This window comes from Buteo buteo, chromosome 20, assembly GCF_964188355.1.
Source record: "Buteo buteo chromosome 20, bButBut1.hap1.1, whole genome shotgun sequence".
Taxonomy (NCBI): Eukaryota; Metazoa; Chordata; class Aves; order Accipitriformes; family Accipitridae; genus Buteo; species Buteo buteo.
Window position 1 is genome coordinate 6924696 of NC_134190.1, and position 24107 is coordinate 6948802.

Here is a 24107-nt window from a genome sequence, read left to right on the forward strand (position 1 = left end):
TCTTTCAAAACATTGGAAAAGTTAGACACTCGCAATAGCATGTGGTCTAATTTCCTGAACCTGTGAGAAAGGACATGAATTATTATATAGCTTACTGCTGAACATATGCTTACTTCCTCATGTATGTAGAAGGCAAGGGTGGAATATGTGCGTGAGTCAGGTCCAGCATTTCTCATTCTGTCTCTTACAAGTTCAAGACCAAAGCAGACACTGTGAATGACAAAAAGGCATGCCAAGAAGTGAGCCAGAGCAACTTAGAATAGTCTAGGTGCTTCTAAACTGGACTAGACAAGAAGAAAAGTAAGTTTTGCTAGCAGATACCTTTCTAATTTGTCAATAGCTTTTATTTTGTTTTAAAAAATCTTGTCAGAAGCTTTGGAGTTATATTTTTTTCAGTCTGTACCAAAATGGTCAATGCTGTAATTCTGTGTAAGAACCATACTCATCCGCTGCTCCTCTGGCACGGCAGTCTTTCTCCAGTATTCCTGTACTTTTTTCACAACATTTCCAAATAAGTTTACTGAACCTTGAAGTAGGGGTGGGGACAAAGAGGGTTTGGGGGGGTGGTTTGGTTTTGTTTGTTTGTTTGTTTTATTTTAAGAAAGAAACATATCCCTGAGTTTAAAACTCAGAAGGGATCTTGGCTCCTTTGAGGCAGCATCAAGGTGGGATCCTGCAAACATATGTTTGGTTGCCATCTAGGGAACGTAGTGCATTCACAATTCATATTCAATTTACTGCCTTTACGTGAAAGGATTCTGGATTTCAGAGCCTGAAGGTGGGGTGACATTGAATACAAGATTGTGTAGCACTTTATAGAACTTTTCTTTTATTAGCAGCTCTATAATCACATTAAGTTAGACTGAAAATTTGAACTAATTCTTTCCCTTGAGGCCCAGGCTCTAATAATGGTAAAAATCTGTGAAATAGGATAAATACAATTCAATAATTATATTGATAAATAAAATGAAAATCAACTAATTGTGTCATTCAGTCAGTTGCCTGCCTCCGTTGTTGCTGCCTTTCTGCATCAGCGACTGCTAAACTTTTTCTGTCACACTTCAATAAATTTAATTGTGCAGAATAAATGAGCTAATTTTTGAAGTCACAGGCTCTGTTTGCAAGATAAGGATGGTGATTTATTGACCTCCTCTAACTCTGTAAGAGTGTCACCCTCCTTTTTACTGACAACCGTAAGAATGGTTTTTGTCCCTCTTCACCCAGCGCCTTGCTAAATCCTACTTTGTATATTTACCTTCCCATCTCATTTTCTTGAAGTCACATAATACACCACAATAGACCAAAGATTCCTTCTTCAGCTGGTGGCTATACAGACTATTCCAAGTGATTAGCAGAACTGTGGGGTTTTTATCTTTCTTTTTAATGCTATTTTCTTCTGATGATCATTTAATTCCCTAGATTTTGGAAGGATGGGTGCTAAGGGGAAGTACAAGAAAAGGGGCAAAGATTAATACCTGTTTTTTCTGGAAGCTCTGGTCTAATCTTATTCAGGAATCATGAGCTCATCCACCCTACCAGGATGCACGCTCATTTCAGTGCTCTTTCACATTGATAGTTTGACCACAAACACAGGGAAAAGGCAGATATTAGGTATTGGACACGCCTCATGAAAAAATTTCCTCCTTTTTTAACTTTTGTTTCTGTTTCTTGGGTTTTGTGTTTAGATGCTGAGAAGATAGCCAGTATCTTCTCCTCGTCTTGTCTGTTGCATTACTGCTGCATTTTTGACAGCAATGGGTTTGTTAAACTGACATAAAATGGTAGGAGTGAATAAGCTGCACCCTTTCTTTTAGACCTCTGATTTACTTTGATTGCGAGTCAGGGGTTTTTAGCAAAACATCTGTATGACAGCCACAACTACCCTTTTTCATGAGGCTGGATCTTTTGCTCTATTCTTTAAATTAAAGCCATAAAACAACCTATATGCATATGAAAAGGGATGATTAGATACTGTGGTACAACTCCTCTCTGTTATAGCAGACAAATCAGTTGTCAAGCTGTAGCAATATGATCCCTGAATCAAAACTCTTGGTATTCTGTTGAGTCAATGAAACTCTTCAGAGAAAAAATAAAATCAGCACCAACACATCAACTATGTAAAAAAATGGTCTCAAAGTTCTGCCTCCCTGCCTCTGACAAATAAATCCAATAAATGAGAATAGGATGGGGACACCTTCTTCATATTACTAAATGGCTGCCTGCTGAGGAGCATAGGGCTATGCAAACCAAAGAGTTTTCCATCTCAGTGTACACTATATTTGTTCTTCGCAGTGAGATTAAATCTACTCTTCTTTGACTATGGTGCTAGGCAACATAGCGAGTCAAATATATATGAAAGCTAGCTAGACTTTGACAAACTTGGCCTCCTAGAAATGCACAGCAAAAGACTTTTTATGGAGCCAGGATTTCAGCTGGGCACCTGGAAAACAAACTGTGAGAAACCTTTTTCTCATGTTTTAGTTGTTATATTGGACGTCTTTCTGCTGTAATTTTCTTCTAAAGAAGACTTATAACCTCCTAAATACTGCCTGTCAGGTGTTGGCTAGGTGAAATGCATCCTAGGGATTCGCAGCTGGAGGAATCACAACATCCCACATACAGAGCAGTCCAAATTTCTGCCAAACTCTTCACTGTGTCTTTAACTCAAACCGCTTGCACTCTTTGTGATTGATGCTTGTAGCAAAAGGCAGACCTAACCCAGGAAAGCCTTCTGCATCATGGCTCTGCCTTCCTTCAAACAAAAACTTTTGTCCAATTTCAAAGCTTGCCCTGGGAGCTCTATGCGAACCTAAACCAGACAGCCTTTGCGTGAGATGATAATTGTTATTCCTCCTCATTTTCACTGTGCAGTTGATGTTTGTGCCTTGGTTGCTATGGGTCACTTAATTTAGACTATCTCTGGAACCTTTCAACCTGTACCTGAGCAATTACATTGATTTTGGGGGGAGTATGAAAGTAAATTAAACCTGACCAAAACTTAGTCTTTGGTGAAGAAACCTTTGCCAACTTTAACAGGATAAAATTCTGCCAGCATGTAATGTTTTATTGGACTGTTGCAAAATACTTTGGAGAAAGATTTCCAGTTCATAGAATACTTCCAAAACACTTGACCTTATGTTTTGTGGGCCATTATAATTTTTCTCTTTGCAAACCAACTTCCAATTGTTCTGTAGATGCCTTGCACCAAGAACAAGAAGACCAAGTCTGTACTGAAGAGCTGGACCTTGTGGGAGGTACAGGAGACTTCTGAAAATGCTAAGTCTGATTCAGATCAACATTTCTAAAACAGTCACTTCCACTGAAGGAGGACTGTGTACTTCCTCTGAAAGAGGAAGTCAGCAAACTCTTATGATAAAAATAATGCTCCTTTTCCAGCTCAGATTTTTTTTCTGCTGTGATCTTTGCCAGATCTTAAATTGTAAGTAGAGGAGTAGAACATATTTCCTAATTAATCTGAATAGAACATGTTCATCATGCTCTGTAAATCATAATGGAATTCTGCCCTTTATCCATTTTCATTGGTGCTCTGGTTCTGTGGGTATGACTGAGAGTTGCTGGTCTGATCTGGAAGCGACTTGGCAAAATGCCACACACTTGTCACTCCAAGTCTGATTTACAGACTAGCTGAAGGGTACAAGCTTTGGTGAAATATGCAGTCTGTAGATGAAACCAAAGTTAGGCAAATGAGGGCTTTTCATGAAAGAAAGCCTACTTTCCCTATCGCTGAACGCAGAAGCTGAACTGCCCAGGTGTGGAGATAAATCAGAACTGAGTACAGAGAGAAGACTCCATACTGCCTGGTAGAATTTAGGTATCTTCCTAAAATACCAGGCTTTTGGTTCATTCTGCTGAAGAAAAGGAAGCCATCCCCATTATTGGGGCAATGCACGGCCAAGGTCAGGGTTGAGATGTGAGATCTTGTGCTCTGTGATGTTTGAAAACTAAGGTGGCAATAAAAAAAAACATTCAAGTGTGTAAAAATAGGGAGCTTGAGGGTGTAATGAAACCCGAGTTAAAACACATGGAGAACAATGTCTGGGGACAGGAGCCATTCTCTGTCCATGGCTCGCTTGGGTCCCTGTGTTGCCAGAGCTCTTCCAGTCCCCAGGACAGACCTAGTACAATTGGATCAGAGCAGCTCCTACTTCACAAAATACGCTTACTGCAAGACACTTGTTTCCAATTGGGATTTTTTTTCATGTTGTAGTTTTGAGACTGCCTTGGAATATTTTATATAACATCAGCCACTGTGCAGATTTGTGTATTGTACTGTAATTACTTAAATAGGGGATTTTGTATGCTACAGCCAGTGATTCATGAACTGCAGGGTATCTGCAAAAACAGGCTTTCATTGGGATTATGGGATGTAAAATGCCTGAAGGTTTTTGCCTTTGATAGCAGACCTGCCATTGCATCCACACAGGGTTTGTCTAATAAATTGTATTAGTGCTTTCCAGCATCCTGATAACTTCCCTCCCCCAACTCCTTGCTATTCTGAAGTGTTTTGAAAGAAAACTGGTTCTCTGTGAATTATTGCTGTGGCAATCATTAAAGCATATGTTTGGCATGCTGCTTGTTGACCGTGCAGTATAACAGAGAAGAAAGTTGAAAAGGTTCTTCAAGAAGGACTTAATATTGTGATATTTGCAATTACATGATTTCTAACTAGAAATAAGGGAGTTGTGGAGGGTGTGGGGAAAAAATCATAGTTGGATGTTCTCAATGTCTTCAGGGGGATGTAGTCACTTATCTTCTATCAGTTTGGGTTTATGTAGCTAAATCCCTTACCTGCTTCTGGAAATAGTCTCAGCCACTGAAGAAAATGGAGCTACTGTTTGATTTAAGGCATTGTCTAACTTGGCATGTCAAATTATTCCAAGCCCACGAGAAGGAGGAGGACATGCAGATGACAGCGTGTTCATGCCTGTGTATCCAACCAATGCATTAGACTAGGAATCCTTGCAGACACAGGTAAGTCTAAAGCTTTTTCCTTTTGTAAGATCCAGCAGGAGCTGGGCAAGGGGAATCATAAAGATATGATAATGCCTTGCTGCCTGATAAAAAGCCCTAATTCATCCAGGGGATAGCAGGTTTCTGGTGAAATTTCCTTGCTGACTTTTCTGTCAGCCCATTTCTAAATGTCTGCAGGTTTCATGCCGTAAAGCCAGAAACAGAGTTGTTTTGTAGTTGCTTGTGAGTTTTAATTATAGCAGGCACAGTATTTCAGACATGCCAATGCTTGTTTTTATGTTGGGATCCACTTGGCTGCATTTTCTTTCCAGAGGTTGGGAAAGATCATTTTCTTAGTCGTATTTCTCTCAGATCTAGAGCTGTGCAGATAAAAAACCAAAACAAAACCTTACTCCTACTAACTCCCTTCCTTCTGAAGTCATCACAGCTCAGGTAAGGAAGTTCAGCAGATAGCAAGTACAAGTCGGGGTAAGTAGAATTACAGTGTGTGTTTGGTTCCCATGAGAGTCTTCACTGACTTTTATTCCCATGCATAAGGGTCATGTCAGCCATTAGCAGCGAGAAAATCCAAGGCCTCCCAATCTCCACCCTTACCTGTTTCAAGCTGCCTAGTGTGCAGCAGGTTGCTCACCATTTTAAAAACTCACTAAAAATATAAGGGCAGCAAGCAGCATATAGCTGTGTATATACAGACAGAGCTGTATGTTCTTGGCTGAAATCCTCTGTTCAGCAGAGGTCCTTTGGGGTTAGGTGCTTTGTAAAGGTTTGGTTTTGTTTTTTAAAGCCCTGCGTGCTTCCACTCTAGCTATTCGCGGCTCTGTTTTACAGCGCTTGGCCATGCAAAGCGATGCTCCCAAACAGGGCATCGGAGGAGACTCAGCCCGGCAAAGCTGCAGGTAGAGCAGAACTCCCTGCCACTGGTTTCCATATGTTCCTCTCTATGGGGGCCTGACTGGACCTCGACCGGAGGAGGAAGCAGAATGGAAACTTAACGGAGAAGTGAGTCCCATCCCAGGTATATGAAACAGCCAAACCCTTTTGTTCTCGTTCTCTCCGGTTTTAGCATGTTTCTGTCCTGGGGAGGGTGTGGGGGGGATATGTGTGCGTGCAAATAGTAAAGCCAGCACACGTTCATCCCTTGCTCTGCCTAAGTCCACAAAAACATGTTCTAGTGCTCAGCCTTAATTTGCAGCCCTTCAAAAGAACCTTCCCCTATTTCCTCTTCTTTTTTTCTTTTTTCTTTTTGTTTTAAGTTAGTTCACATTGATTAATCATTTTAGAAATGTTTAGGGCTGGGATTGTGAAACCTTTGCTGGCAAGAATTTTTCCCCTGGAGTCAAGGAGACTACTCATTAGCATGACTCCTTGCCAGCGTGAGGGAGGGATTCACAATCTGGACGTTTGTAGTTTTAAAAATATGTCTCTATTTAGCTGATTTGAGCAGCTGAACAGGGCTGGTTATGGAAATCAGACTAACAGGCTGTCACACTCGGGTGTTTTACTTCAGAACGCATCTATGGTGAAATAATGTGGTTTTACGTAACACACACATTTAAACAGCATTTCAGTTGCCTGATTGGTGTCTTCAGTCTTACTTAACAAGCATTGTGTGATACCCTTTCAGCATAAAGCAAACCCTTTGTTGTTAAATCCCCTCTCTATGCCCCTCTTAGCTTACACACAGTGTAAAAATGTACGTGGGTCAGTATTGACAGGAAAGCCATTGTGGGCCAATTACAGAAATCTCTCGGAAGCGGCCAGCGCTGGCAGGACACCTGGTTTTGAGCCCAGTGGGTGGAGGGGGTAGAAGGTGAGGAGCTGGGTAAGGTTGTGTCCGCGGGACATGAAGGTGGCATGGCTGTACCTCTTGTTCCTGCTTGCAAGAAACAAAACTCCAAGGAAGGAAGTCTGGCTCTCTGACAGAAAACGCTGTGTTTTATATTACACCGATTCCCTACTGTGAGTCAGTCACTCCCCCTTTTTTTTCTGAGGACAAGTGAAACAATTCTGCTGCTGCTCTGCATGGCTAACAGCAGCAGTGACCTTCAGGCTTGCCACTTAAAACCGGTGTGGGATCATCCCAGTGAAAATTCAACAACGCTATCTTTCCCTTTCCCCCATGCTCCTCCACCCCACTCTGCTGCGTTTACTCCTCTGCATGTGGCGTGCCCATCCAGCCTGGGTGCTGGGCTGCTGGAGCACCGGAGTTCCCTCTTCTCTCTGCGTCTCCCTCCACCTTGCACAAAGCTGACAGGGGGATTTTTCACCTCCTCACTTTCCTTTTTCCTCTTTGATTAACTTTGGACCAGATGGCCAGTCCCCAATCTCTCAGCATGCATTTGACTGACAGGAGCCTTTGATAAACCTCATAAGAATGAAGTCATCTTCAGGTCACCTCCTCTGCCTGGCCTTTAGCATCCCGCACATACCACCATTATCTGCTGAATAGGAGACAAAGGAAATTAGCTCCAATTCCCTATCATCCCCATTATTTCCACACTGATTTAAACAATGAGGCAATGAGATGCCCTTCACTTTCCTTCGAAAGGTACAAATGTCAGCTGTTAAGAAATGCAAACAAGAGGGTTCCCATGTTAATGGATGGGCTTCTTTGTAAAGCCATGAAGTGGTAAAGTGGATTTATTCACCGCCTGCCTGCAAAATGCTTAACACACTTCTAAACAAATTCTTTAACCACTTTTATTTTATACACAGTGCAGAGTGCTTGAGAAGCCTCATTGTTTTGGTCTGGATATATATAATGAGGTGATATACCACTCTGTTGTTTTTTCCATATGCAGTTATCAGAGCTTCATTTGAGACAGTCCTGAAGTGAAGTCTTGGAATCCAAATCCCTTGATATACAAAAAAGGTTTAGCTGTGTATGAATCCAAGTACTGAGATGCAGGAAACTACCTCCAGTTTCAAGTGAGGAAAGAAATTTGGGTACTCTGGACAGAGGACGCAAGAGTGTGAATCAGAACAGAATCTCTCCAGAGATTTGTAAGAAGTTACCTCTCATCCACTTGGCTATTAACCTTTTATCTGAGAAGAGAAGTAACAATACATCATAAGAAGCATTGCCCAAGGGGTATTTTAAGCCAGGCATGCTAGAAAATATCTTTAAAAATATTTATTTTTATGAGATTTCTTTCCCAGGATTGTGGTCTTCCACTTGAGTTGATTTGACTGGCAGTTAATTCTGTTTTTTTGGCAACTGAAAGTATTTGAATGTTTGGGTCCTTGCATGAAACCATTCGCCAGACCACTGGCATACCCACATACATTGCAGGAGATTAGAACAGCAATGATCTCCAAATTAACTCTTGGAAAAACTGGTCCATAAACTGTGCTTTACATTAAAATATAACTTTGCTTTTCTTCTTTGCTTACTAGTCTCTCCCTAGTAAAGCTGTCAGGATCTTGCCTCTGAAACGGGGCTTGCTACAGAGTCATCTCCTGACGTACAGTTGAAAAGCACCACACAAGAATATATCTATTTATGCCACAGAGCAAGGATCATGCTGAGAGCTGGGAACTGTGAGCTGTGTTCCCGTTGCCTGCTATGAAACATGGGAGCAATGACAGCATGTCAGGTCAAGAGAGTGGTGAGCAATTCTGACCACCTGTTATGTGAATTTGCTAGACCTTGGCTTCCTGTGCAGTCAGTGGAAAAAAAGTCATCCCAGTACCCAAGTTAGGCACGTAGAGAAGTCAGTCCTGCCTACCTGATGCATTGCGACTGCTGCTCCCAAAAGGTGGGAGTTTGAATCCCTCCTTGCTTATTGACCTCAGGTGCCGTTGTAGTGGGCATTTCTAAGTTAGGGTCTTGCATTGGGCAGCCTGAACACAGCACTGAAAGTAATGGTCTGTGAAGGCCTTTCTGTCGTTTTAAAGTCCTAGGTAGGGTTTGCCACATACCTTTAGCCACTGGTAAAGGCTGGTCTTTTTCTTTATAGTGTTATCACAGGTACTGGCACTTCACCAGTGGCAGAGAGAATTCTGATGACGATCTAGGCTGATTTATGCTTCTGGGCACACCTGGCTAGCCTCCACCATGAACTCTGTGTCTAAAGAGTGGTGGCAGAACTGGAGCGTAAGAGGACATCTAGGTTTTAAATAAAGACCCTCTCCGTATGAATTCAAACATACTCTTGCTGCTGGAGGAGGACTTTAATATGGAAGTCAGGTAGCACCTTTCTTTTTTTGCTTTGGGAGAATCTTTTTTAGGGCTCCCCTTACTAGTATAAGAACAACCCTATTGTGGCACTGCAGTAAAGGATTCCCATTGAAAGCTGGGCATATAAACTCAACAGAAGTCCACTAGTTGAGAGAGGACTTGAGAAAAGTAAGTTAAGCCTAATTAATGAATGTACTTATTCTGCAACCGTTCCTGCAAAAATCAAAATAAATGTTTTGCTTCGTCTTTCCAGCTGAAAAGCTTCCAGTGTGGCCTGCACCATTAAAGGACTCCAGCTGCTTTGCAATTATACCTTGTTCCTCTTTCCTCTGTATTCCATCTTAGAGTGGTGAATCTTCAACTGCCACAATTCTGTTGGTGCTGACAATAAAAGGACTGTCTTCTGACAGCTCTGGAGAACCTGTAATTCATGTTACTTCTTGAAGTATTTGACTAGCTAAGACGAAAGGCCAGATGCTTGCTTCCATTTATCAAGTCTCCCCTTTACCATGCTGGTGTTTCTGTCTTGGTAATGACTGACTTTGTCACCAAGCTGCCTTTTTTCTGACCCCTCGACATCCAGCCGGTCAACTGACTGAAGACAAGCTCTAGGCTTAGCTAGCTAGAACATGGCCTAGTATTGGGATTTACAGGAGCAGATGGCTTCTGCCCCTGTGATCAGCAGCCTTGGTAGTATTTTTAAGACATCTGAAGGCACCTTTGCACTGGTAAGGGCGGGAAGCTCAACACATTTCCATGTATCCTGCTGCATCCTTTCTGATCGAAATCTGGAATTGAGTTTCTGGCAGCAGTTACGAGTTTGGCAGCCACAAAGCTTCTTTTAAAGACCCTGCTGTGTCAGGGTGCAGATCAAGGTGCAAAAACATTCCTCTGAAGAGCTTATTTTCCTTAGATAGCTCTGTACAACTCAGTCTTCCCTAACCTGTGGCAGGGATTGAAAGCTGTCTGCAGTACTAAGTATTTTTTTAAGCACAGTGCTCTCCCACAATTTGTTTTTTACATACAGCCTGTCACTACTTGAGGTGTTCGGCTGTCCATCTCTGCAAATAAATGGACACACTAAAAAGATGGTCAGATATACTGGTACCAACACAGTTTGACTTAGGTCACTTTACAGGAGATACTCAAGTCAGTCTGAAGAAGCAAGAACATGGCAAAAACTCTAATCTCAAGGTTTTGATTTTTTTCTTTTTGAGCAGAAGTATCAGCTATCTGCAATTCAAAGCGAGAGGTTGAGGGTGGGGGGCTTATGCCTCCCATTTTGCTTTTAAGAAGGTCACAGTGAAAGCTTGTGATTGAATATTTTGCATGGAACTGCTATGACAAAGACAAAGATGAGGGGTTTGTCAGAGTGCTATGAAAAGAGAGCGAGAGAAAGAGAGAGAAAGATCTGTGTTAGATTTTTAAGGTATATTTGAAAGAATGAAATAAAAAAAATGCTTTCAAATCCTCAGGGACTTTCCAATTTATCAAGAAAGACACATTCTTCCTAATGAAAGGTTACTGACCTTCATGAATGTGACAGTTCAATTACAGCCCATTCATATGCAGAGCAGCCGTTGATAAAGGATTTAGGAAATGTGACTAGCATAGCAAAAAAAAAAAAGGGGGGGGGGGAAATGTCTAGAAAATTATTTTTTATTGTGGAGCAAGAAATATAAATAAGATTCAGTCAGGTAGTAGAACCTTTTCTTCTCTGGCCCAGCAACCCATTAGATTTGCTTCAGTGAATACATTGACTTTTTCCTCTTCTTTTTCTACTAATATTTCTGTCTTTTTAATCCTCTGAACTACTAAACCTAACAAATCATAAAGCCCTTGGGGTGCTGAGATGCAGGGTTTCAAACATTTTTTCCCTCTGACTGGCAGAGAAAGCTGGAATGTGTCCTAATGTTATTTTAAGTGCTTGACTAGTATTTAAACTCTTAAATGGATGGAAAGTTAAAGCAGCAGCAAATGCACATGCACATACATGTACCCCCCCTTCCTTTTCCTTCCACCTTCTCCTCCCCCTGCTTCCCCCCACACACCGAGCTTGGCCTCTCCAAGGCTGTTAATAGCCAAAGCAGATATTGGCTAGACTCTCTGGAGCCAGCCTTCAGCCAATGGAGGGTGACACCTGTGAGCTGATGTTTGTTGAACTCCTCCAGGTGTAGGAAAGATGCTTAAATTGACATAAGGCAGGAGCTGTAAAAACAGGCAAGTATGTCATTCATACATACAGCTCCCTGGAAGATCCCAAGGCCAAGTTGTTGCGAAACAACTAGAAAGAAAGAAAAACGTTTCACTTGCTTTGAAATAATTCCAGATTATCTGTTTATCTATCCACGTGCACGCACACACTCATGGATCTAGGCCTATGCGCGCTGTGTGCACGTGAAGTATGCATAGAAAATAACACGAGGAGTATGTCCCTACGTACACATGTACAAACCCATCTTGTGTTTTAAGGTGATAGCAGGCTGAGCAGTTGTGGAGTTAGATGAGGACAATCCTTTGCTTAGTGTAAGCTCTCACAGGTGGTCCCAGATGGAGCAGCTGTGGTAGAAGCTTCGTGCTCACCTATATTTATGTTAGGCCATGATTATATGGAAGGCATTGTCTTCCACAGAGCAGCAAACAGATTCTTGACTTTAAGCAAGTGCTGAAATGCAAGTGCAATCAGATGGGTGTGAAGGAGTGCTAAAACTGTCTGCGGAAGTCAGAGCCAAAAGACATTTCCTTGACCTCTGCTCAGTATCTGTGAAATGGCATGCATGTTTCTGAGCAATGAGAAGCTCGGTTAATTGGTGCTACCTCTACCCAGATACAGGGCTGAAATTTTCCACACTGTTCAGGCTGGGAAGAACTGCAGGGACTGAGACTGTGAGATCTCTGTTCTTCCTAGCGGAGCAACTCTGGGGAGAAGAGGCCAGTGCAGAATATTTTCTACTTCTGTTATGGCCAATTACCGTTTCTGGGAAACCAGAACCACTCTCAGTACTTCAGCCTGCTGCACTAGATGTCTGACTTCCCTGCCTAATTACCTTCCCTGAGTAAATTTCAAGACCTATTCCTACTATATATTTTGAGCACCTTGCTTACTGGATGCCGAAACTCGTATACATTCTCAGGAAAGTCCTGAGGGGCCTCTTCTTGAGGTCATGAGTTTTTTCATCAGTAATCCCCCATTGGTATTGAGTGCTTTGCAGACTCTCAGCCTCTGTTGGCTCATTTGGGTTCAGGTGATCATTGTAGAGGAAAGAACACTTCCTTGTCCTTAGTCTAATTTTAGATCAAGGGCTGGCATGGAGTTGGCTTTGGCAGCGTTGAGTGATAATGTCTCATAGTGATGTATACAAATAAAGTAATCAATCTGTCTTTATTGGTTCTTTCAGATGACTTTGATATGCATAATTGTAAGGTATTGAATTATGGAAATCATGGTAGAAATTACCAGGATCCCTTTGGAATGGTCACATTCTCGCTTCTCTTTTAAGCAAAAGTTCACCTGATCAAAGGGGTTTTAAGGCAGAATGCTTTGTTCTGCCTTTTGTTAAGCATGTACCTGAGACTTTCAGGAGGGTGTTAGAAGGCCCCAGGAGAAATGAATCCAATACATTCCCGCCAGATCTGTTTCCAAGAAATCTGTTGATGCAGTGTAGCAGGCAACCCAGTGTCTGTTTTGGACACCCTGAGATTTTTAGATGCTTCTTATTTTTCCTGGTAGTATGCTGCCCAGCCTGCACTAGAAGCTCCGGGCAGGCTCTAACAAACAGACGACCATCTCCCCTGTCATAGCTTTTAGCTGTCTCATAGTGTGACAAGATTAGAAATCAAGGGCTTTTGAGCACTGGAGAGGAGCTTCCTAGTAGTCTGCTCACCACTTGCTTTTAATGTTGAAAAGAAAAACAAGATAAAGGGATTGAAAATGTCAACATTTTCAAGTCCAGAAAACCTCTTTGGACTCTGTCTGTGCAGTTAGATTCATTGTAGGTAGGGTCCTAATCCAGCAGAACAGTTAAACACTGAAGCTGGAACATTATTTTATCTGAGCTGAGGACTGAATCAATTATATTCAAAAGAGAGAGAGTACAAGAACTAATCCAAGTATATTCTATAAAACACTCTATGTCATTCTTCAAATATGTTTTCTGCAACCTGCTGTAGTCTATTTGGACTATGACGTGATATAAAGGGTTTACTGGAATTCATCTGGGATAACCTTTCTGCAATGTTTTGTCTTTGCCTCTTGTAGATAATGCATGCCATCTAGGCTTTTTTTTTTTTCCCCTCGTAAGATCCACAAAACAAGTCTATAAAACATTTGGCACAGAAAATCTTTGTCTTTTGAAATTAGGCTTACTTTTCAGCACTAGTAAAATGTATTTAATTTACTTCCAATGGCCAGTGGACAATTGGATCAACTCTAATTTTTAGATAGCTTCATTTTCATGACATTTTAATATTCAAATTCAATTAAAAGCTATCTTTACTGAATGCAAAATAGTAAGAAAAATTATCGGTACCAGCATCATGAGAACATTTCTGATCACTTTTGCTTTGGTTAAAAATACGGTCTTTGTTTTCTGCTTACATTTAATTGGCAGAGTTCCTTTAAAGTTTACTCTTGGCCCTGAGACTTGAGAGTGCAGTCAGGCATGTGGCTGAGAGCACTCCTAATAGGCAGCCTGCATAACCTCACCAGCTAAAGCTCATGGGCTATGAGGGGGCTGTTCACCAGGGGAAAACCACAGTCCACTGCCACTCAAGCTAGCGTGAACTTTACATACTGCATGCCTTGCTGATTGATTAAAAATGTAGTCATCCTTAAAGGCAAATCACCTAAGGACTTACAATAAGTCACAAATACAAAGATGGTTTTATGCAGTGTGCTTTTATGTAACAGACTCTTTCAAGATGAGGACTTTCTTTGCAGTCAGTGCAAGTTGGTTGGTGACTCCTGTTAGCTTACTGGTTGAGGCAAGTTCTCCTCAATCAGTTCATGTAGAAACTAAACTGCACCTGAGCAAACATTGGAACGTGGGGAAGGAATTGCTTTCAGTTCACAGCCACAAATGTTAGAGTGACTTATGCATGTACCAGTAGGGAAAACTTTCTCTCATGGCCGATGGTTTGATAAGATATGGCAGGGATTAATTTTAGTGGGGCTAGTAAACATGAGTTATTGTATGGCTGGCCTCCTTCTAGCTGGATTCAGAGGTGTATATGGAGAAAAAATATTAATCAGAATCAGACTCTGCCTCTCAGTTGCTCTGATGCCCTCAGTCAACTGGTATGGGATAGCATACAAGAAAGCATTTGCATATATATTCTCTAGACACTAAAAAGAGCAAGCAGAGATGTACATTGCAGCCCATGTGCTGCTTACAGTAGGCTTAATGGTTCGTAGCCGCAGTTTCAGCTCAGCCTGGAGAGCATCAGGAACAGAAGAGCAGGTCAGTGTGCAAAAGCACACTGTGGTCAGCCCAGCAAAATGGCCTCTGAAAGAGTACTCACCCCATTGACAGTCAGCCACGAGCTGTTGACAGATTTCCCCGTGTGAAGGAAAAAAAAAAAAAGTTCTTTTTCTAAGCAGATGTGATGCACTTCCAGTGTGTGTGCTAGCAGTCCTCTTTTCATTTAGAAGATTTCGATATGGGCATAAATTTTTTCAGGTGCTGCTCATTGAAACTGTGGTGAAGAAGATAAAGGTACAGCAAGTTGTCTTACTATTATCTGTCTGGCCTAGCATATACTCTACATGTTAGGGTAGAGACCACTCTGACTAGCGTCTCACAACATATTGATAGTAAGAACTGGATCCAGACAGGCATGTGGGCTCATATCCAGAAAATGTTACAACTATGTGTGTATATATCAAACTTGAAGTATTTAAACAGACCCGAACTATGGTGTATCAAAGTGTCTAGAAAACACGTTTCTTCAAAAGAGCCTTTTCTACTTTGGAAGAAGCAAGAAAAATAGTAACAGGCAAGATATATTACAAAATCTGGGCCTCAGTCCAGGAACAGCACAAGTTTCCAAGATCCTCGCGTTTTTACATTATGGCCTATATTGAGGTCAAGCCTTTTTAAGGTGCAGATTTTTTTTCTGGGTGCTTGCAGAGGAAACAATGTGGGTTCGTTTCCGTTTTGTTTCTTCATGGTGCATAGAGGAATCCTGTGATATTTGTTTTTTTAAAGGTTGCAGCTTTTCTTTTTATTGCTAGGTTCTATTCTTGTCTTGTCTTCTGGTTTGCAATAAGTCTTGCTGGAGCTCTTAGGGCTGAGGATTGTGGATCCCTCCTTGAAGAGGAAGGATACCAAAACTTTAACAGACTTTCTCCAACATGCGTTTTAGCAATCAAAGAAAGCCTGTGAAAGCTTGCGATTTCTGAGTCTTTGTTCATTTAAAACAGGTTTTGCTTTCATTGTATCTCATAACCCTACCAGTTTTCTAGTCCTCCAGAGTCTCACTATAGCAATGAGATAAATAAAGCATGAATTGCTATTGTCTGAAAAGAAGGCAGTGGGAAAAATATCTCAAAAATAATATTAATAAAGAAAAAAAAGCTGAAAAAAAAATCTTATCCTTTTGCTTATGATAGGGATGGCCCTTAAGGATTTTTGTAGGATAAAGAAAAATCCTCTCAGTGATTTCAGCGGTTCATCTCTTCTGACCACAGTAACAGAGGATGTAGCCAGGGGATCGCTCGGCTCCAGGTACCATCCCATTAGAGAGCAAACTGGCATTGGCACAGGTTGGTATCCAAGGCTGCTTTCCGATCCTTCTCTTGGGTTTGCTTGAGGGCAGTGCTGGGGTGATTCCAGATCAGGACTGTGTTCAGCCTGCCAAGGCAGTTGGTCCTGCCCTACTGGTTTGTACTAGATAAGAGCTATAGCACGTGTATTTTATACTACTGTCTGCCTTTGGCCTTGCTGTGTAGACACTGATGAATATCCTTTCCACTCATCCCCCTGCCTGCTACAGTTAATCCTATGCGCCCATTCTTTTTAAGGCTGCATGTGGATACATGCAAATGTCATTACTAAGATGCCTGTTTGGGTTTATCTTACTTTCTATTTGCCTTTGAATATAAAGGATCCCAAGGGATTTCATACTGGGGCACATACTGACCACTCAGTGGTGCTATTAAGAAAAGAGAGGTAAGATACAATGGAGATGCGTCTCTTTCTAGCCAGTCAGCTACGTAGTGTAACGCTGATGCTACTTTCATGTTTTTCATGAATCACTGACAAAGTCAGTATCAATCTTATGAAGGAAGAGCTTCAAGTGGCTGCTCTATTTACATTAGTAACGTGTCCGTCCATTGCACAGGCTTTGTCTGCACACAGATACTGTTTGAACATTTGCACGTGTTGACAGCCTGACAGATGGATAACACGTTAGACCTACCATGTATGTGCTGTGCAGATGCCCGTATGTCCATCCTGAGCTCATCCAACCTGCTGTCTCTGTGGGCTGGTTGTTGGCTCAGTGCGGTTGTATTGGCCTGACTTGGCATGGGAAATGCTGAGCTGTGCTCCTTGGTGTGTTCAGCGTAGCTGGACATCTGCAGCCTAGTGAGAAGCGTGTTACTGCTCTGCTTGGACCTGTCTGTGGGGCAGCCAGCAAGCCTAGGCAACGTCCCAACGCTTCTTTTCAGTCAGATTTCCGGACAGATAAAAGAGGGCATGTCTGGGGAAACTGGCCCCTAAAGTAGCCTTACTAATCTGTCAGTTCTTGGCCTCCTGTCTTGCCAGTTTAATTCACCATTTAAGGAGTCTTCTGCTATGCAATTCTGGAGTGCCACAGAACTGGTCTGCCTTTGCTCCATGCATCTCCTCTCCGGCAAGGAAGGCCAACAGAAGGGGCAAATCTAATAGAAAATGGGCTGTCTCATAATCCCCAGTGACTGGAGTAGCCCTGCAACCTTGCTAGAGACACCATAATTTATAGTGAAAGCTGAAGTGGTGTGGAAGAGTCAGTCCTTAGGTTTCAGTCCTGGGCATTTTCCAGGGTGAACTCTGTGCATTTCCACAGAGACGTCAGCATTTCCACGTTGTTTTCTGGCCTGTTCTTGAATTAAGTGGTAGCCACTAATCTCAGTGTCTCATACTGAAAACCTGGGAAGTCCATGCCTTCTGCCTTATGTAAAACCTTGCTTCATATACAATGAAAGATAAGGGCTTTATTTTTTTTCTGCTAGAGAATGTGTGGGTAGGAGAACATCCAATCTGTCAAACTCTTTGTGACTAATAAATATTAACTGCTTCAAATCTTCTAATTATCTCAATTTTTTAAAATCTGTGGCCAACTACTTAAATATTTAACCATCTGCCAAAAAGCACTCTTGGAGGTTTATTCTACAACATACAGGCTATGTTGTTGAAAATGGAAACTTTTAATACAGTATCTAGATGAGTATGACATTGATTTTTTCTTAAGTCTATAAAGATAATGTGTTAAATTTTGTCAGGGTCTCCATGTAATGACACCCCCAGTCTCCTCTAAACTTTCCTCCATTTGAACATGCCTGAAGATCAAATTGGCACAGAAAGGTTGAAAAACTCCCTGCGTTAGGATATTGAACAGTGAGTTAACCCATGTTGAACACAATGAAGCTAGCGACAGGATATGCCCATTGCCTCTTCTATGCAATGCAATAACTAAACACAGTAGGATGCATGCAGAACAAGAATAATGATACTCATTTTCAATTCAAGCTTAGCAAAGCAGATGTGTAACAGCTGGGCTCCCAACTCATGGTCTTCTCACTTTCACTTTCTTTTGCATTCTTTGCTTCTCTTGATCTGGCAATGTCTGTAAGACTGATGCCTTGAGGGGAAAAAAAAGGGAGAGAGAGAGACTTTGAAATCCCAGGCAGCAAGCAGGAACAATCCAGACAGCAGGTGATATTTCAAAGCTTCAGGTCAAGATGAGTCATCAAGCCCTGAGGCCTTATATCCTTTCCAATCCCCAGAAGTCTTCTGAATTCCAGAAGCTTCCTGACCTCTTTAAAGGTAATAATGAATAATCAATACTATATTTGATCCTTTGCATGAAGGTATTGCAACAAATGGCACTAGATCTTTTGAAAGGAAGAATAACATTTTGATCTTACATTGTAAAATTGCCATGCTCAAGACTACCTCCTGGCTCATATGCTTAATTATGTAATGACATCCAGCTGGACTACAAAGGACTCTTGCAGAAAGCCAGGCTCCTCTGAGAATAAAGTGTCTGATAGGAAATGTTTAGACTCTGAGATCCTCTGACACAAAAAGATGTTTCTGAGGAGGATCCTATGTTGTATCATTTTTTATGGTGTTCTGCTTAGGACAGAGCAACCAAAACAAGCCCATTTTCAATAAAAAAGACACTGATTTGGGGAGGAGAAAGAGGAGATTTCAGGTCCAGTTTCACCAACACATGAATAAAATGCCATTCAGTGAGATCCTCCCAAAGGCTATAGAAGTGACTTATATAAGGTCAAACTTACTTCCCTCCTTTCCCCTCGTTCCTCCTTTCCCACCAGTTATACTTTCCCTCCATTGTTATATTAGAACTGTCTTGTGAGACACAAAGGGTGAGTGACATCAGCTTGAGCTGCCCTCTCACTGGTCAAGGAAAGTCAAAATGTCTTTTGGCTATGGAATAAACTGTGTTGTGTTAGAGATGTCTGAGCACACATGGACTTATGAAACTGCATAACTGCTATCCAACCGAGGCAAGGAGCCCTGCTGAATTCGGGAAGAATTCCTGGAGAGGTGACTGCCTCCTTTCAGGATGTCAGGATAGTATTTAATTTCCTTTTTCTTTTTCTTTTTTCTCTCTTTCTCTTTTTTTTTGGTGAAAACTCTGAAATGCTTGTTTTATAAATTAGGGTCCTGGGATGCCTGCCACATTGGCTAATGTTTCAATCTGAATTACATGTGGGACTTGCATGTCTCTCTTGTCTTCTGGGTTGGGATATGTACATCTTTATTGGTTTATATAAACAGTTGTCTCTTGTACATAATGAAGTGCTAAGAGAAACAGTATGTACAGCCTTGGGTCTGGAGCCTGAGACTATAATGTTTCACTAACAGTGTACCAAGGGCATACTACAACACAAAATCTCTAGTATTGATCCTGACATGGACCTCACACCATCCCTGCCAGTAGCAAAGTCCATTAGTAGAGCTCTGACTCTGGTTGTGTTTTGTATTAATGGCTGAAAGCTCTTCATTCAGTGAAGAAGCAGAGCAGCTTTGCTTCCCATCATTTTTGGCTGAGGACAAGGATTGACTGATGCTTCACAAGCAGCGACTTCACAGGTTCTCCGGATGAAGAATCTCGCTTTTATTATCTTTAATGTAACTAACGATTCTGTACTCTGTTTATGAGGTACAGCAATTACTTGCAGGTGATTTTCTTTATTTTCTATTCATTGTGCTTGGCACTGACTAGCTGAAAATGAGAATGTACTGTTATGACTCTTGCAGATACTCCTAAATTCAAATCAAGACAGAAGAGTCTTTTAAGATGATCAGAGACCTACCATTTTCTTAAGTCTTAGGGATGGAAGGGCTGACACCAACTCTAATGGAGTCCTGTTAAATCAGGTTCCAAGCACTCTGCTCTCTCAGTCCTATCCCTCCCTTGAGTGAAGTTTGCATCCATACTGCCATTAGAAGCAAAAATGTATGGAGGGAGGTATTACATGATAAAAAACTATAGCACAGGAACAAGTCCTAATGTTGTACCAAAGCTCCTTGGAGTGGGGATGGACGTGTACAATGACTTCACTGAGTTGCCATTCTGGCACTCTTAGCTTGAACTATTTGTCCTTTTCAGCTCCTGTTCAAAGACAAAGGCTCCATAGCTATTACCACTCTTCACTGACAGTGCTGTAATCTAAGCTTTACTTTAGTCTTGCCCTTTTCTGTCACTTGATTCCAAAGTTATTCTTTCCTTCTATACAAACTAGATACAGAAAATTATCTATCCCAGTTCAATGGGATCTTCCAAAAGGCTATCTTCCTGAAGGACAGGTATGCAAGAAGAAAACATCATAATCATAGAAACAGAATTATGACAGAAGAAGAAGGAAATGTGAAAGATATTAGATAGCTAAGCTGTAATACTTCATAATCAAGCATTAGTTATCTCCTGATTCTGAACATGCTAGTTTTTTCTTGCTTTTCAGTAAACTCTCCTATTCAGTGTTGGGCTTTGTGTGTGTATATATATGTTTGTATTTGTGTGTGTGTCTGTATATATATATACACATATATATATACACGTACATATATATAAATATACACATGCTTGTGTGTGTGTAGGTATATAGGGAGATATATGCCACAGTTTGGTTTAAGGTAAATTTATAGTAGTTGTTGACAGCTGAAGCAATAAAAGGAGGGAAATTAATATATAAAGGAACAGAGTTCCTAAAGGTTCTATAAGACAACAATAAAGGAGCTTGTATTGTCTTTCTATTTCATAGAAAAGCCCATGACTCTGCATCTAATACACTCATGAAAGCTGGGACACCAAAGTGGTGGAATGCATTGACAATGAATGCAGCCCTCTTTCAACTGGTGATGGATTTTCTGTAGATGGTATCAGTAGGCGCAGCAGAAATGAGATGCAGTGTATTCCTTCCCTGGTAAAGAGCTGCGGCTTCTGACTTCTGTGTCTGGAATTTTTTACTCTCTTTTGCTTGCTTTGCTAGTCTGGTGATGCTATCAACTTCACGAGAGCTTTTGTTTAGAGTTGTTTTTTCCCCCACTCCCTCCATTTTCCCTCCACCCCCCCAAGCCTCAGTATTTCCTTTCATGCTTTGGCTGTATGTAAATGAAACTTTCTAACTGCCAAGAACAAACTTATAAATAAGCATAACCAAAGCAAAACTTCATTTAAATGTTAAACAAAAACCCTGGTCTAACCCTAGCTCAGTCATGCCCTTTGGAGTTGTCAGGTTAGTAGCAGTGTGCTAGTCTTCCTGTACGTGGCAACCACAGTGACAGCAGTCTGGTGCAGAAACATCCAGGAGGGTTTGAATTAGTCGAAATGCTGGTAGTAGTCAAGTTACGGCAATGCAGTACTCAGCACACAATCAGCCATACCTTTTCACATAGGTTTGCTGAGCTCTGTGTTCACACAACTACTGTTGGTTTGCAGATAGTTTTTAAATCTAGCCTGGGCTACATTCTAGCCTGCACTATGCAGCAGCCACCATATGACTGAAATTTAGACATAACTTCAAATACTGGCAGCAGGCTTGCACTGTAAGGGCCATGCTGTTCTCCCGTCTCCCAGGGGAGATCAGTGAAAAGGAGGCAAGGTCACAAAGTGGGACCACATCTTGGCCTGTGACCAGGGAGGATGTATACTGCAGTCCTTTTCAAGCAAGCTTGCTCGTAGAACCCGTTTAAAATCTCTGTAAGTCCAGATTCAAGGACTCAGTTATGATTAAGGCCCTATCTACTGTTTGTTAAAGACTTCCACTGACTAAGTGGGCAGCTGGAAGAGTCTGAAAAGCCAGAGTCTGCAAGCAAATAGTACTTTTCCATGGATGATACCTTTAATTCCAATATTTACATTCTAAACCACTATTCAACCATTTAAAGGCTCTGCCCAGATGGCTCTACCTGGCTTGAAAGACTCTTTCCCAAGAGATAGCCTTTCTCTTTTCTGTGATTAATGGTCAAAAAATGTATCAGGCTTTTCTCCCATGTTGCCTAGTCATGTCTCTCAAATCCTACTTGGACTAAAAAAATTAGCAAACTGTACTGAAGACAAGATTTTCAGTAAATAAAAATGTATTTTATAAGAAAAGGGCTGAAAGAGTTAAAAAAGTAAAACAGAGTCCATTCCAAGCCTTTACATTTTGAAAACATTGATGAAATTAGTTTTTCACTGTTTTACCAGCACTACTTTCAAGCTTCCTTCCCACGCTGTTGTGCAAGTTACTTGCAGAGTACTCAGGGATACAAATCTTCACCAAGCCCGACTCCTAGTTTCTCTGACAAATGCTCATGCTGTGAAAGAAGAGGCATTCAGTTGCCCTGGATTGAGCAGGCTGTCAGACATCCCCAGAGAAGTCACCATGAAAAGAAGCTTCTTCAAAACTTTGTTTAAAGTGAGGGCTGTTAATCAAGGCCTTCGTGCTCTCATTAGAGAGGGGAGGAACCATTTAAAGTCAGGAAGCTGCAGTATATGAAAGTCATGAAATTGAAATGAACGCATCTTTTGCCAGCTGGTTTCACACCCCCAGTTGGCAATCCACAAAGGTTTAGAGGAGGAATTAAATCCATTTTTCAGCAGAAATAACTATTTTTGTGATTATCATATAGATTCCATGAGCTACACTTTGGTCCTATCAAGACAGGCAGGCAGCTGCATGAGAGGTGGAAAGAGAGAAAATGATTGAGATGAAATCACCACCAACAGCTACTGCAGGCAGGAAGGCAGCGTTGGATCCCAGCCACAATACTTCTGCAACCTGGTTTGAATGGGCCTGATGGGATGCCATAATGTAACCTACACTGAACAAGGTACGTGGAAAGCTGTCTGACATGGGGCTCTATTTCAAAGAAAAAATACAGATTCCTTCCAGGCTTTAATTGCTTTTATTTTACTTGTTTTGCTCTTGGGGATAAGATTGCCTTCAATAAAATGAGATTAAAAAAGTAGAGTGAAATAACACTCTAAACCAGAGTCAAGTGAGAAGAGCTTGGAGAAGAAAGGGTTTTTCTCAGTGTCAGTCTTTAAACCAGCTGAAAGACCTGAATGAAATGGGTGACAGAAGTTTCTTATCGCTGTATGGAGTACAGTTCTGTTCTTTGGGTTGGTGGGTTTTTTTTCCCCAAATCACTGGCCTTCTAAGTCCATTAAGTGTTATTAGGGTGGAAGTGATTTTGGTCAGGAGATTGCTGCCTTACTTCAGAACCGACGACTCATTTCCCACCTTTATCAGGTCTGGGCGCAATCTTACCCTCCAAGCACAAATGCTGCAACTGAGTTTCCAGCTGCAGAGCAAATCTGTTTTGTGTATCAAAGGTCAGGATCAAGTCCTCAGCTGTGAACTGCAGGAGTATAAATACTTTCTGGCAATTGGACTTTTGTTGTCTGGTGTATGTTCCTAGCCAACAATTGTGGCGCCTGCTGTTTCTGATAGCAATTTCCCCATCCCCTTTTGGATTACTGGAAATTCATCCCTGTGCAAAGAGCACATGTATCTCTTGAAGTCCCAATTTATGTCCCATTGTGATTATTTAAGAAGTGCCTGGGAGCCTTGCACGGACTCAGCCTGGGATGAACTAAAGATTAGTTTCTATTTACTGCAAAGTACCAGAAAGTGTCATAGCCAAACATCCCTGGCAGGAAAGCAGAGAACAGCTAACTGTAGCACTCCAGCTACCTCGCCACTGGTGTGACCCGAGTGCTCAAAACGGCTCTGGCTGCACACACAGGTGGAAGGTCAGTGTATTTCCATGTTAAAACAGGGAAAAGGAAGGCTGAGAAGGACAGAATAAAATAAGTGACCCTTTTGAGCTCTCTTAAAAACTACTCTAATTTAGACAGCAAAAAATGAGGAGGACTGTCCATAAACTTTAGGCATTGGTTTAGCGGTTACTAAATATTTGGGAGAAAAATTGCTTTTCTGTCTAGAAGATGGCGTGTCAGTTCTTGAAGGCTTGCTAACAAGACTCCCTTGTACCACCCTATTCCTCAGAAGATCCCACCTGTGAATATTTGTTCTGTTGTGAAATAGAAATAAAAATGGGCTGGTCACAGTTTTAGAGACTGGGTTTAGAGACTTTTTTTTAACTCTGTCTAGAAGACTCCACTGATTTATCCAGCAAAAGTGGAAAGCAATATCCGCAGTCTCTTGTTGTTTGCAAGTTATTGAATACTATACAAAAACTGCAGATCAGTAGTA

The 24107-nt window shown here is 41.5% G+C and overlaps 1 long non-coding RNA gene across 2 annotated transcripts in view; it reads left to right on the forward strand.

Moving 5' to 3' along the window:
- Positions 1-5646: 5646 nt before the first annotated feature.
- Positions 5647-24107, forward strand: part of LOC142042412 (uncharacterized) — a 48420-nt gene continuing 29959 nt past the window's right edge. For both annotated transcript variants that reach the window (XR_012653759.1, XR_012653760.1), the window contains exons 1-2: positions 5647-6007; positions 22519-22719. This is a non-coding gene — a long non-coding RNA (uncharacterized LOC142042412). The remainder of the gene's footprint in view (positions 6008-22518; positions 22720-24107) is intronic.